Source organism: Scyliorhinus torazame, unplaced genomic scaffold (genome assembly GCF_047496885.1).
Source record: "Scyliorhinus torazame isolate Kashiwa2021f unplaced genomic scaffold, sScyTor2.1 scaffold_1616, whole genome shotgun sequence".
Taxonomy (NCBI): domain Eukaryota; kingdom Metazoa; phylum Chordata; class Chondrichthyes; order Carcharhiniformes; family Scyliorhinidae; genus Scyliorhinus; species Scyliorhinus torazame.
In genome coordinates this window covers 18,551-31,622 of record NW_027309343.1, presented here as the reverse complement: position 1 = coordinate 31,622, position 13,072 = coordinate 18,551, and positions in this window count along the sequence as shown.

Below are 13,072 nucleotides of genomic sequence, written 5' to 3'. Positions count from 1 at the left end.
AGGCAAAGCACCAACGTGGAACGGAAGGCACAGACCCCCCAGACCACCGACCGGGAAGGAAACAAGGTCACAGACCAACCCCCGATAGCAACGAGCAGCAACAACCCAGGTGAAGACCGGCCTGCAACCCCAACACCTACTGACTGCCATGACGAACGCCAGGGCTACATCACCCCCCCAATGCATCTGCATCAAAATCACGGGGCCAGTACGGACCAGAACAGCTTTCTCAGCCCTGCAACTGTGCTAAAATTTGCGAGCACCACCGGCATGCTGGGGAACATCGAACAGCTGGAACAGCCAACCGTATAGACTCTGGACTCTTGAGACTGGTAAATCTATCTTTTTTATAATGGGTTTAAAAATTGCATCCATAAATGTGCGAAGCATCAAAGATACTTCGCGGTGTGTAGCCACACTCAACTATTTGGCAAATGTAAAAGCTGACCTACTGTTCCTGCAGGAGTGCGGAATTCCGCACCTCAGCAACTACAGGCGCTGGTCGAGCTGGTGGTCCCACGGGCCATCCATCTGGTCAGGAGGAAACGACTGCCGCTCCTCCGGCCTGGGTATTCTGCTGCGGGGAGGCAACTTCACCATCTCCGACGTTAAGGAGGTGGTGGGCGGGCGCCTCCTCGTAGCAGACGTGAAATACAAAAACACCCCTCTCAGACTTATTAATGTGTACGCCCCGGCCGTAAAAAGTGAGCGGCTGGCAGTTCTTCAGCAACTCCCACTGCTGTTGGCCACCTCCAAGCCGGTCATCCTGGGTGGTGACTTCAACTGCATCATCGATGCGGCTGGACGATCCAGCAAAGCCGACAGCAAACTAGACGCTACGTCCAGACTCCTGATGGAAACGGTAAAAGACGCCAAGCTGCTCGACGTCTGCAGCAACCCTGCAGACGGCGCGCAGCGTAGATACACATGGTCACGGCCAGACGGGTCCGTCCGCTCCAGGATAGACTTCTTTTTTGTGTCCCGAGCTTTCACGGTCAGGTCCACCGACGTAACGCCGGTGTTCTTCTCTGACCACTGCCTCCTACTGGCCGACTGCCACCTGCAGGAAGACCAGGGGGTAGGCAGGGGGACGTGGAAGCTAAATGTAAAACTGCTGACCCCTGAGAACATCGAGGAACTCAGGAGGGATTACAAAGGTTGGAGAACCGTGAAACCCCTCTTTGAGGCCCCACATCTCTGGTGGGAAGCAATCAAGGGGAATATCAAGAGGTTTTTCATCCTCAAGGGCGTTCAAAAGGTGAGAGAGAGACGAGGGGTCATGTCCAGGCTCCAGAAAAGTATGCAAAATTTGCTCCAGCTGCAGTCGATGGGGGTGGATGTCAAGGAGGATCTCCAAGAGGTGAAGAGCCAGCAAGCCTCGCTCTACACCTCGGAGGCCTCCAAGGTTATCTTCCGTTCCAGAGTCCGCTCCGTGGAGCAGGACGAAAAGTGCTCACGCTTCTTCTTCCAAAAGGTGCACAGAGACACCTCTGTGATCAGCAGCCTGAAGGAAGAGGATGGCTCTGAAAAGTCATCGCAGTCTGACATCCTGAGGATCAGCCAATCCTTTTATGCCGGACTGTATGACCTGAAGCCAACAGATAGCACTGTTTCCCAGACCTTCCTGTCGACTATCACGGAGGTCATAGGCGACAGCGAGCTGGAAAACCTGGACAAACCACTAACTCTGGACGAGCTGACAAAGGCCGCCAAGTCCTTCGAGACGAGTAAAACTCCCGGAAGCGACGGCTTACCGGTTGAGTTGTTTTCGGCTCTGTGGGACTGGATGGGCCCAGACCTGCTGGAAGTGTACGAGAGTATGCTTCTGGAAGGCAGCATGTCAGAGTCCATGAGGAAAGGCATCATCACCCTCATCTACAAGCAGAAGGGGGAAAGGGAAGAAATTCGAAATTGGCGACCCATTTCACTGTTGAATGTGGACTACAAAATTCTAGCAAAGGTCATCGCCAATCGGGTCAGGTCTGCTCTGGAGTCGGTGATCCACCCTGACCAGACCTGTGCTGTACCTGGCAGGAAGATCTCTGATAGCCTCGCGCTACTCAGGGATACGATCGCCTACGTGCAGGACAGGGGGGTGGACACTTGCCTCATCAGTCTTGACCAGGAAAAGGCTTTTGACAGAATATCGCACACCTACATGATGGATGTGCTCTCCAAAATGGGGTTTGGGGAGGGAATTCGCAATTGGATCAAACTGCTCTACACAAACATCTATAGCGCAGTCTCAATCAATGGGTGGGAATCAGAAAAGTTCCAGATCAGATCTGGAGTCAGGCAGGGCTGCCCTCTCTCCTCTGCCCTTTTTGTGTGCTGCATAGAACCTTTTGCCGAGTCCATCAGGAGGGATCCGGGTATAAGAGGAGTGACGATCCCAGGCAGTGGAGGCATGCAAGTCAAGGCCTCCCTGTACATGGACGACGTTGCCGTCTTCTGCTCGGATCCTGCGTCTGTACGCAGGCTCTTGACCACCTGCGACCAGTTTGAACTGGCCTCTGGAGCCAAGGTAAACCGGGGCAAGAGCGAGGCCATGTTCTTTGGGAACTGGGCCGACCGGTCCTTTGTCCCCTTCACTGTCAGGTCCGATTACCTGAAGGTGCTGGGGATATGGTTCGGAGCTGCTGGGGCGTGCACCAAAAACTGGGAGGAGCGCATAGGAAAGGTAAGACAGAAACTGGGCTGGTGGGAGCAACGCTCCCTCTCCATTGCGGGCAAAACCCTGGTCATCAGGTGTGAGGTACTCTCGGTGCTACTGTACGTGGCGCAGGTCTGGCCCATAACCCGACCCTACGCCACAGCAGTCACCCGGGCCATCTTCAAATTTATCTGGCGATCCAAGATGGACCGTGTCCGAAGGGACACCATGTACAAGCCTCTGGAGAAGGGAGGGCGGAACGTACCCAACGCCTCCCTCATCCTGTTGGCCACCTTTGTGTCCAGCTGCATCAAGCTGTGCGTGGACCCCCAGTATGCAAACACCAAGTGTCACTACATACTGAGGTTCTACCTGTCCCCGGTGTTGCGAAGGATGGGCCTGGCCTCATTGCCGCGGAACGCTCCAAGTAGTTGGACCGTACCGTACCACCTGTCCTTTGTGGAAAAGTTTTTGAAGGAAAACACCTTTGACCACAAGGCAATGAAGCAGTGGTCAGCACGTAATGTCCTCGAGGCCCTCAGGGAAAAGGAGACCGTGAAGGACGTTGGATGGTTCCCTGAGCAGACTGCCAGAGTCATCTGGCAGAACGCCTCATCACCAGAACTTTCAAACAAGCACCAAGACCTAGCTTGGCTGTTGGTGAGAAGGGCCCTCCCTGTCAGATTCTTCATGCACACCCGAAGGCTCTGCACCAATGCACGCTGCCCTCGGAGTGGCTGTGGGGGAAATGAGACGGTCACACACCTCCTTGTGGAATGTGCCTTTGCAAAGAAGGTCTGGAGAGAGATGCAGTGGTATTTGTCAAGGTTTATCCCAAACAGATCTGTGACACAGGACTCTGTGCTCTACGGACTGTTTCCAGGGACACACACCGAGACAAATATCAACTGCTGCTGGAAGGTCATCAACTCAGTAAAAGACGCTCTTTGGTCTGCCCGAAACTTGCTGATCTTCCAGTGCAAAGAATTGTCCTCGACCGAGTGTTGCAGACTGGCACATTCCAAGGTCCAGGACTACGTGCTGAGGGACGCACTCAAGCTTGGGGCAGCTGCCGCCAAGGCGCAATGGGGAAAGACCACTGTGTAAAGTCTTTCCAGCAAATGTACACCGAGGGGCGGGTAACAGTGTAAAGCCCCTCGGTCTGGGCCATTAAAACTCCAATGTATAAAAGAACATAAGAACTAGGAACAGGAGTAGGCCATCTGGCCCCTCGAGCCTGCTCCGCCATTTAATGAGATCATGGCTGATCTTTGTGGACTCAGCTCCACTCTCCGGCCCATACACCATATCCCCGAATCCCTTTATTCTTTAGAAAGGCATCTATCTTTTTCTTAAAAACGTTTAAAGAAGGAGCCTCAACTGCTTCACTGGGCAAGGAATTCCAAAGATTCACAACCCTTTGGGTGAAGAAGTTCCTCCTACGCTCCGTCCTAAATCTACCTCCCCTTATTTTGAGGCTATGCCCCCTAGTTCGGCTTTCCCCGACCAGTGGAAACAACCTGCCCGCATCTATCCTATCTATTCCCTTCATAATTTTATATGTCTCAATAAGATCCCCCCGCATCCTTCTAAACTCCAATGAGTACAGTCCCAGTCTACTCAACCTCTCGTCATAATCTAATCCCCTCAACTCTGGGATCAACCTAGTAAATCTCCTCTGCACTCCCTCCAGTGCCAATATGTCCTTTCTCAAGTAAGGAGACCAAAACTGAACACAATACTCCAGATGCGGCCTCACCAACACCCTATACAATTGCAGCATAACCTCACTAGTCTTGAACTCCATCCCAATAGCAATGAAAGACAAAACTCGACTAGCCTTCTTAATCACCTGCACACCAACTTTTTGCGACTCGTGCACCAGCACACCCAGGTCCCTCTGCACAGCAGCATGTTTTAACATCTTACCGTTTAAATAATAATCCATTCTGCTGTTATTCCTCCCAAAATGGATTGCCTCACACTTGGCAACATTGAATTCCATCTGCCAGACCCTAGCCCATTCACCTAACCTATCCAAATCCTTCTGCAGACTTCCGGTATCCTCTGCACTTTTTGCTTTTCCACTCACCTTTGTGTCGTCTGCAAACTTTGACACATTGCACTTGGTCCCCAACTCCAAATCGTCTATGTAAATTGTGAACAAATGCGGGCCCAACACTGATCCTTGAGGGACCCCACTAGTTCCAGGTTGCCAACCAGAGAAACGCCCATTTATCCCCACTCTCTGCTTTCTGTTAGTTTTTTTTTTAATAAATATTTTATTGAAAATTTTTGGTCAACCAACACAGTACATTGTGCATCCTTTACACAACATTATAACAATACAGATAATAATGACCTTTTTTATATAAACAAAAAACAACAAATAAATAAATATTAAATAACAAAAATGAAAACTAGCCCTAATTGGCAACTGCCTTGTCACAGGCTATACCCCCCCCACCCACCCCCCCCCATCCCTCCTCCCCCCCCCCCCCCCCCCCCCAAGTCCTGGGCTGCTGCTGCTGCCTTCCTTTTTTCCCCCATCTATCTTTCCGCAAGATATTCGACGAACGGTTGCCACCGCCTGGTGAACCCTTGAGCCGACCCCCTTAGGACGAACTTAATCCGCTCTAACTTTATGAACCCCGCCATATCATTTATCCAGGTCTCCGCCCCCGGGGGCTTGGCTTCTTTCCACATTAGCAATATCCTGCGCCGGGCTACTAGGGACGCAAAGGCCAAAACATCGGCCTCTCTCGCCTCCTGCACTCCCGGCTCTTGTGCAACCCCAAATATAGCCAACCCCCAGCTTGGTTCGACCCGGACTCCTACTACTTTCGAAAGCACCTTTGTCACCCCCATCCAAAACCCCTGTAGTGCCGGGCATGACCAGAACATATGGGTATGATTCGCTGGGCTTCTCGAGCACCTCGCACACCTATCCTCCACCCCAAAAAATTTATTGAGCCGTGTTCCAGTCATATGTGCCCTGTGTAATACCTTAAACTGAATCAGGCTTAGCCTGGCGCACGAGGACGACGAGTTTACCCTGTTTAGGGCATCTGCCCACAGCCCCTCCTCAATCTCCTCCCCTAGCTCTTCTTCCCATTTCCCTTTTAGTTCGTCCACCATAGTCTCCCCTTCGTCCCTCATTTCCCTATATATATCCGACACCTTACCATCCCCCACCCATTTCTTTGAGATGACTCTGTCCTGCACCTCTTGTGTCGGGAGCTGCGGGAATTCCCTCACCTGTTGCCTCGCAAAAGCCCTCAATTGCATGTACCTAAATGCATTCCCTTGGGGCAACCCATATTTCTCAGTCAGCGCTCCCAGACTCGCAAACGTCCCATCCACAAATAGATCTTTCAATTGCGTTATTCCTGCTCTTTGCCACATTCCATATCCCCCATCCATTCCCCCCGGGGCAAACCTATGGTTGTTTCTTATCGGGGACCCCCCCAATGCTCCGGTCTTTCCCCTATGTCGTCTCCACTGTCCCCAAATCTTCAGTGTAGCTACCACCACCGGACTCGTGGTATAGTTCCTTGGTGAGAATGGCAATGGGGCTGTCACCATAGCCTGCAGGCTGGTCCCCCTACAGGACGCCCTCTCTAATCTCTTCCACGCCGCTCCTTCCTCCTCTCCCATCCACTTACTCACCATTGAAATATTAGCGGCCCAATAATACTCACTTAGGCTCGGTAGTGCCAGCCCCCCCCTATCCCTACTACGCTGTAAGAATCCCTTCCTCACTCTCGGAGTCTTCCCGGCCCAAACAAAACCCATGATACTCTTTTCTATCCTTTTGAAAAAAGCCTTCGTGATCACCACCGGGAGGCACTGAAAAACAAAGAGGAATCTCGGGAGGACCACCATCTTAACCGCCTGCACCCTCCCTGCCATTGACAATGCTACCATATCCCATCTCTTGAAATCTTCCTCCATCTGTTCCACCAACCGCGTCAAATTTAGCCTGTGCAATGTGCCCCAATTCTTAGCTATCTGGATCCCCAGGTAACGAAAGTCTCTTGTTACCTTCCTCAACGGTAGGTCTTCTATTTCTCTACTCTGCTCCCCTGGATGCACCACAAACAGCTCACTCTTCCCCATGTTCAATTTATACCCTGAAAAATCCCCAAACTCCCCAAGTATCCGCATTATTTCTGGCATCCCCTCCGCTGGATCCGCCACATATAGTAGCAGATCATCCGCATATAAAGATACCCGGTGTTCTTCTCCTCCCCTAAGTATTCCCCTCCATCTCCTGGAACCTCTCAGCGCTATCGCCAGGGGCTCAATCGCCAGTGCAAACGGTAATGGGGACAGAGGACATCCCTGCCTTGTCCCTCTATGGAGCCGAAAATATGCCGATCCCCGTCCATTCGTGACCACACTCGCCACTGGGGCCCTATACAACAGCTGCACCCATCTAACATACCCCTCTCCAAACCCGAATCTCCTCAACACCTCCCACAGATAATCCCATTCCACTCTATCAAATGCTTTCTCGGCATCCATCGCCACTACTATCTCCGTTTCACCCTCTGGTGGGGCCATCATCATTACCCCTAACAGCCTCCGTATATTCGTGTTCAGCTGTCTCCCCTTCACAAACCCCGTTTGGTCCTCATGAACCACCCCCGGGACACATTCCTCTATTCTCATTGCCATTACCTTGGCCAGGACCTTGGCATCCACATTTAGGAGGGAAATTGGTCTGTAGGACCCGCATTGTAGCGGATCCTTTTCCTTCTTTAAGAGAAGCGATATCGTTGCTTCTGACATAGTCGGGGGCAGTTGTCCCCTTTCCTTTGCCTCATTAAAGGTCCTCGTCAGTAGCGGGGCGAGCAAGTCCAAATATTTTCTGTAAAATTCAACTGGGAATCCGTCCGGTCCCGGGGCCTTTCCCGTCTGCATGTTCCTAATTCCTTTCACCACTTCTTCTACCGTGATCTGTGCTCCCAGTCCCGCCCTTTCCTGCTCTTCCACCTTGGGAATTTCCAGCCGATCCAAAAAATCCATCATTCTCTCCCTCCCATCCGGGGGTTGAGCTTCATACAATTTTTTATAAAATGTCTTGAACACTTCATTCACTCTCTCCGCTCCCCGCTCCGTCTCTCCTTCCTCGTCCCTCACCCCCCCTATTTCCCTCGCTGCTCCCCTTTTCCTCAATTGGTGTGCCAGCAATCTGCTCGCCTTCTCTCCATATTCATACTGTACACCCTGCGCCTTCCTCCATTGTGCCTCTGCAGTGCCTGTAGTCAGCAAGTCAAATTCCACATGCAGCCTTTGCCTTTCCCTGTACAGTCCCTCCTCCGGTGCTTCCGCATATTGTCTGTCCACCCTTAAAAGTTCTTGCAGCAACCGCTCCCGTTCCTTACTCTCCTGCTTCCCTTTATGTGTCCTTATTGATATCAGCTCCCCCCTCACCACCGCCTTCAACGCCTCCCAGACCACTCCCACCTGAACCTCCCCATTGTCATTGAGTTCCAAGTACTTTTCGATGCATCCCCTCACCCTTAGGCACACCCCCTCATCTGCCATTAGTCCCATGTCCATTCTCCAGGGTGGGCGCCCTCTTGTTTCCTCCCCTATCTCCAAGTCTACCCAGTGTGGGGCATGATCCGAAATGGCTATAGCCGTATATTCCGTTCCCCTCACCCTCGGGATCAATGCCCTACCCAACACAAAAAAGTCTATGCGTGAATAGACTTTATGGACATAGGAGAAAAACGAGAACTCCTTACTCCTAGGTCTACTGAATCTCCACGGGTCCACCCCTCCCATCTGCTCCATAAAATCCTTAAGCACCTTGGCTGCTGCCGGCCTCCTACCAGTCCTGGACTTCGACCTATCCAGCCTTGGTTCCAACACCGTGTTAAAATCTCCCCCCATTATCAGCTTTCCCGTCTCTAGGTCCGGGATGCGTCCTAGCATTCGCCTCATAAAGTTGGCATCGTCCCAGTTCGGGGCATACACGTTTACCAAAACCACCATCTCGCCCTGTAATTTGCCACTCACCATCACGTATCTGCCCCCGTTATCCGCCACTATAGTCTTTGCCTCGAACATTACCCGCTTCCCCACTAATATAGCCACCCCCCTGCTTTTCGCATCCAGCCCCGAATGGAACACCTGCCCCACCCATCCTTTGCGCAACCTAACCTGGTCTATCAGTTTCAGGTGCGTTTCCTGTAACATAACCACATCTGCTTTAAGTTTCTTAAGGTGTGCGAGTACTCGTGCCCTCTTTATCGGCCCGTTAAGCCCCCTCACGTTCCACGTGATCAGCCGAGTTGGGGGGCTTCCCACCCCCCCCCCCCCCCCCCCCTTGCCGGTTAGCCATCATCTTTTTCCAGCTCCTCACCCAGTTCCCACGCAGCTGTATCTCTCCCAGACGGTGCCCCCCCGCCCATCCTTTCCCGTACCCACTTCCCCCCTTTCCCCAGCAGCAGCAACCCAGTAATTCCCCCCCCCCCCACCCCCCCCCCCCCCGCTAGACCCCCCGCTAGCGTAGTTACTCCCCCCATGTTGCTCCCAGAAGTCAGCAAACTCTGGCTGACCTCGGCTTTCCCCCGTGATCACGGCTCGCACCGTGCGACGCCCCCTCCTTCCTGCTTCTCTGTTCCCGCCATAATTATCATAGCGCGGGAACCAAGCCCGCGCCTCTCCCTCGGCCCCGCCTCCCATGGCCAACGCCCCATCTCCTCTCCCTCCCCACCTCCCCCCATCACCACCTGTGGGAGAGAGAAAAGTTACCATACCGCAGGATTAAAACATAAATCCCCTCTTCGCCCCCCCCCATTCGCCCCACCACTTTGTCCAAACGTTCATTTTCATAATCCACTCATTCCAATTTTTCTTCTACAATAAAAGTCCACGCTTCATCCGCCGTCTCAAAGTAGTGGTGCCTCCCTTGATATGTGACCCACAGTCTTGCCGGTTGCAGCATTCCAAATTTTATCATCTTTTTGTGAAGTACCGCTTTGGCCCGATTAAAGCTCGCCCTCCTTCTCGCCACCTCCGCACTCCAATCTTGATAAACGCGGATCACCGCGTTCTCCCATTTACTACACCGAGTTTTCTTCGCAAATCTAAGGACCATTTCTCTATCCTTAAAACGGAGGAATCTCACCACTATGGCTCTGGGAGTTTCTCCTGCTCTCGATCCTCGCACCATAACTCGGTACGCTCCCTCCACCTCCAACGGACCCGTCGGGGCCTCCGCTCCCATTAACGAGTGCAGCATCGTGCTCACATATGCCCCGACGTCCGCCCCCTCCACACCTTCAGGAAGGCCAAGAATCCTCAAGTTGTTCCTCCTTGCGTTATTTTCCAGTGCCTCCAACCTCTCCACAGATCGTTTCTGGTGTGCCTCCTGTATCTCCGACGTCACCACCAGGCCCTGTATATCGTTCTCATTCTCTGCTGCTTTCGCCTTCACGACCCGAAGCTCCTGCTCCTGGGTCTTTTGTTCCTCTCTCAGCCCTTCAATCGCCTGTAATATCGGGGCCAACAACTCTTTCTTCATTTCCTTTTTTATCTCCTCCACGCAGCGTTTCAAGAACTCTTGTTGTTCAGGGCCCCATATGAGACTGCCACCTTCCGACGCCATCTTGGTTTCTGCTTGCCTTCCTTGCCGTTGTTCCAAAGGATCCGCTGCAATCCGGCCACTTTCCTCTCCTTTTTCCATCCGTGTCCAGGGGGAACACCCTTCTGGTTTACCGCACGGTGTTTTTAGCCGTTAAAATTGCCGTTGGGGCTCCTATCAAGAGCCCTAAAGTCCGTTCCACCGGGAGCTGCCGAAACGTGCGACTTAGCTGGTCATCGCCGCACCCGGAAGTCCGCTATTTCCTCCTTAATGATAGATTCCAGCACTTTCCCTACAACCGAAGTTAAGCTTACCGGCTAATAATTACCCGCTTTCTGCCGACCTCCTTTTTTAAACAGTGGTGTCACGTTTGCTACTTTCCAATCCTCTGGGACCACCCCAGAGTCTAGTGAATTTTGATAAATTATTGCTAGTGCGTTTACAATTTCCCTAGCCATCTCTTTTAACACTCTGGGATGCATCCCATCAGGGCCAGGAGACTTGTCTACCTTTAGCCCCATTAGCTTGCCCAATACTGCCTCCTTAGTGATTACAATCATCTCAAGGTCCTCACCTATCATATCCTTATTTCCATCAGTCACTGGCATGTTATTTGTGCCCTCCACCGTGAAGACTGACCCAAAAAACCTGTTCAGCTCCTCAGCCATTTCCCCGTCTCCTATTATTAAATCTCCCTTCTCATCTTCCAAAGGACCAATATTTACCTTAGCCACTCTTTTTTGTCTTATATATTTGTAGAAGCTTTTACTATCTGCTTTTATGTTCTGAGCCAGTTTACTTTCATAGTCTACCTTACTCTTCTTTATGGCTTTTTTAGTAGCTTTCTGTTGTCCCCTAAAGACTTCCCAGTCCTCTAGTCTCCCACTAATTTTTGCCACTTTGTATGTTTTTTCCTTCAATTTGATACTCTCCCTCACCTCCTTAGATAGCCACGGTCGATTTTTCCCCTTTCTACCGTCTTTCTTTTTTGTCGGTATGAACCTTTTCTGAACACTGTCAAAGATCGCTCGGAAGGTTCTACACTGTTCCTCAACTGCTTCACTATGAAGTCTTTGCTCCCAGTCTACCTTAGCTAGTTCTTCTCTCATCCCATTGTAATCGCCTTTGTTTAAGCACAAAACACTAGTGTTTGATTTTACCTTGTCATCCTCCCAACTGTATTTTAAATTCCACCATATTGTGGTCGCTCCTTCCAAGAGGATCCCGAACTATGAGATCATTAATCAATCCTGCCTCATTACACAGGACCAGATCTAGGACCGCTTGTTCCCTTGTAGGTTCCATTACATACTGTTCCAGGAAATGATCCCGGGCACATTCTATAAACTCCTCCTCAAGGCTGCCTTTACCAACCTGGTTAAACCAATCGATATGCAGATTAAAATCTCCCATGATAACCGCTGTACCATTTCTACATGCATCTGTTATTTCTTTGCTTATTGCCTGCCTTACCATCCTGTTACTATTTGGTGGCCTATAGACTACTCCTACTCCTATCAGTGACCTTTTCGCCTTACTATTCCTGATTTCCACCCAAATTGATTCAACCTTGTTCTCCATAGCACCAATATCATCCCTTACTATTGCCCGGATGCCCTCAACGTTTTACACAGGTCCCCTAGGAGCCCCACCTTCGCCACCACATGATCACTCTGGTCCAAGATCACTCCTTCGATCTCCCCAATCTCCAAACACCTCTTCGCCCGTTCCAGAGAACTCTTCAAGGGTGCCACAGCTCCTTCAATGGCTTCTGAACGATCCACATGCATTTCCTTCCTCTGCCGGCAGAATTTGCCTCCATCTGGGGCCTTCCAGCTTGCATCAGCCCTTCCCCCGCTTGCATCAGCCCTTCCCCCGCTTGCATCAGCCCTTCCCCCGCTTGCATGCTTACAGTGGCTACTGCAGCAAAGGCTCCCTCCAACTTTTCAGCCAACTCTCTCACTGTTTTCTGCCGGGTCGGATAGCCAGCAGACGTACCACTTCTGGGGGATACTAATCCTCCAACAGTCACCTGTGCATTTTCATCCAAATTCCATCCAGTATTGGGTAAAAAGAGCTCTTTTCTGTGCCTTTAAGCAGAAGCTGCCGTGTGTGTGACCACTCACTCCATGGTCACAACCGGAAGTCTGTCAGGTGTTTTTCATGCGTTGGTGCAGGTTTGATGGGCCGAAGGGCCTATTCTGCGCTGTATTATTCTGGGACACGGTGGCATTGTGGTAACGTCACTGAACTTAGAGACCTAATGCTCTGGGGACATGGGTTCAACTCCACTGCAGCAGTTGTTGTAATTAAATTTATTTAGTAAAGTGTAAAATTGACAGCTCGGCATCAGTAATGGTGACCACAAAACTATCAACTGTCATAAAACCCCTCTGGTTTATTAATGTCCTTCAGGGAAGGAAATTTGCCAACATTGTCACTCCAAAGCCACAGAAACATGGTTGACTCTGAACTGTCCTGAAATGATCGAACAAGCTCCAGAGAAATGGGCAACAAATGCTGGCCTTGCCAGTGACTCCCATATCCCATGAAAGAATTAACTTTTTAAAAAGCAATACAAATGAGATATCACACTGCAATTTTCATTCCTATAATGTTTATATTTTAGAATATTTATAACTTGCAGTCATGACAGTCTGCGAGCTTCAACGGCAAGTTGTTATTGAGAATATTCAATTTTAAAATATGCTTCCAAGTAGTGAGGCGCACTGAAACTAAACTAAAGATTGGGGGGGGGAAGGGAAAGTCAGGGAACCAAGAGGTGAAGTAATCAGTGGGAAGCGTAGCTGCTTAGGAAT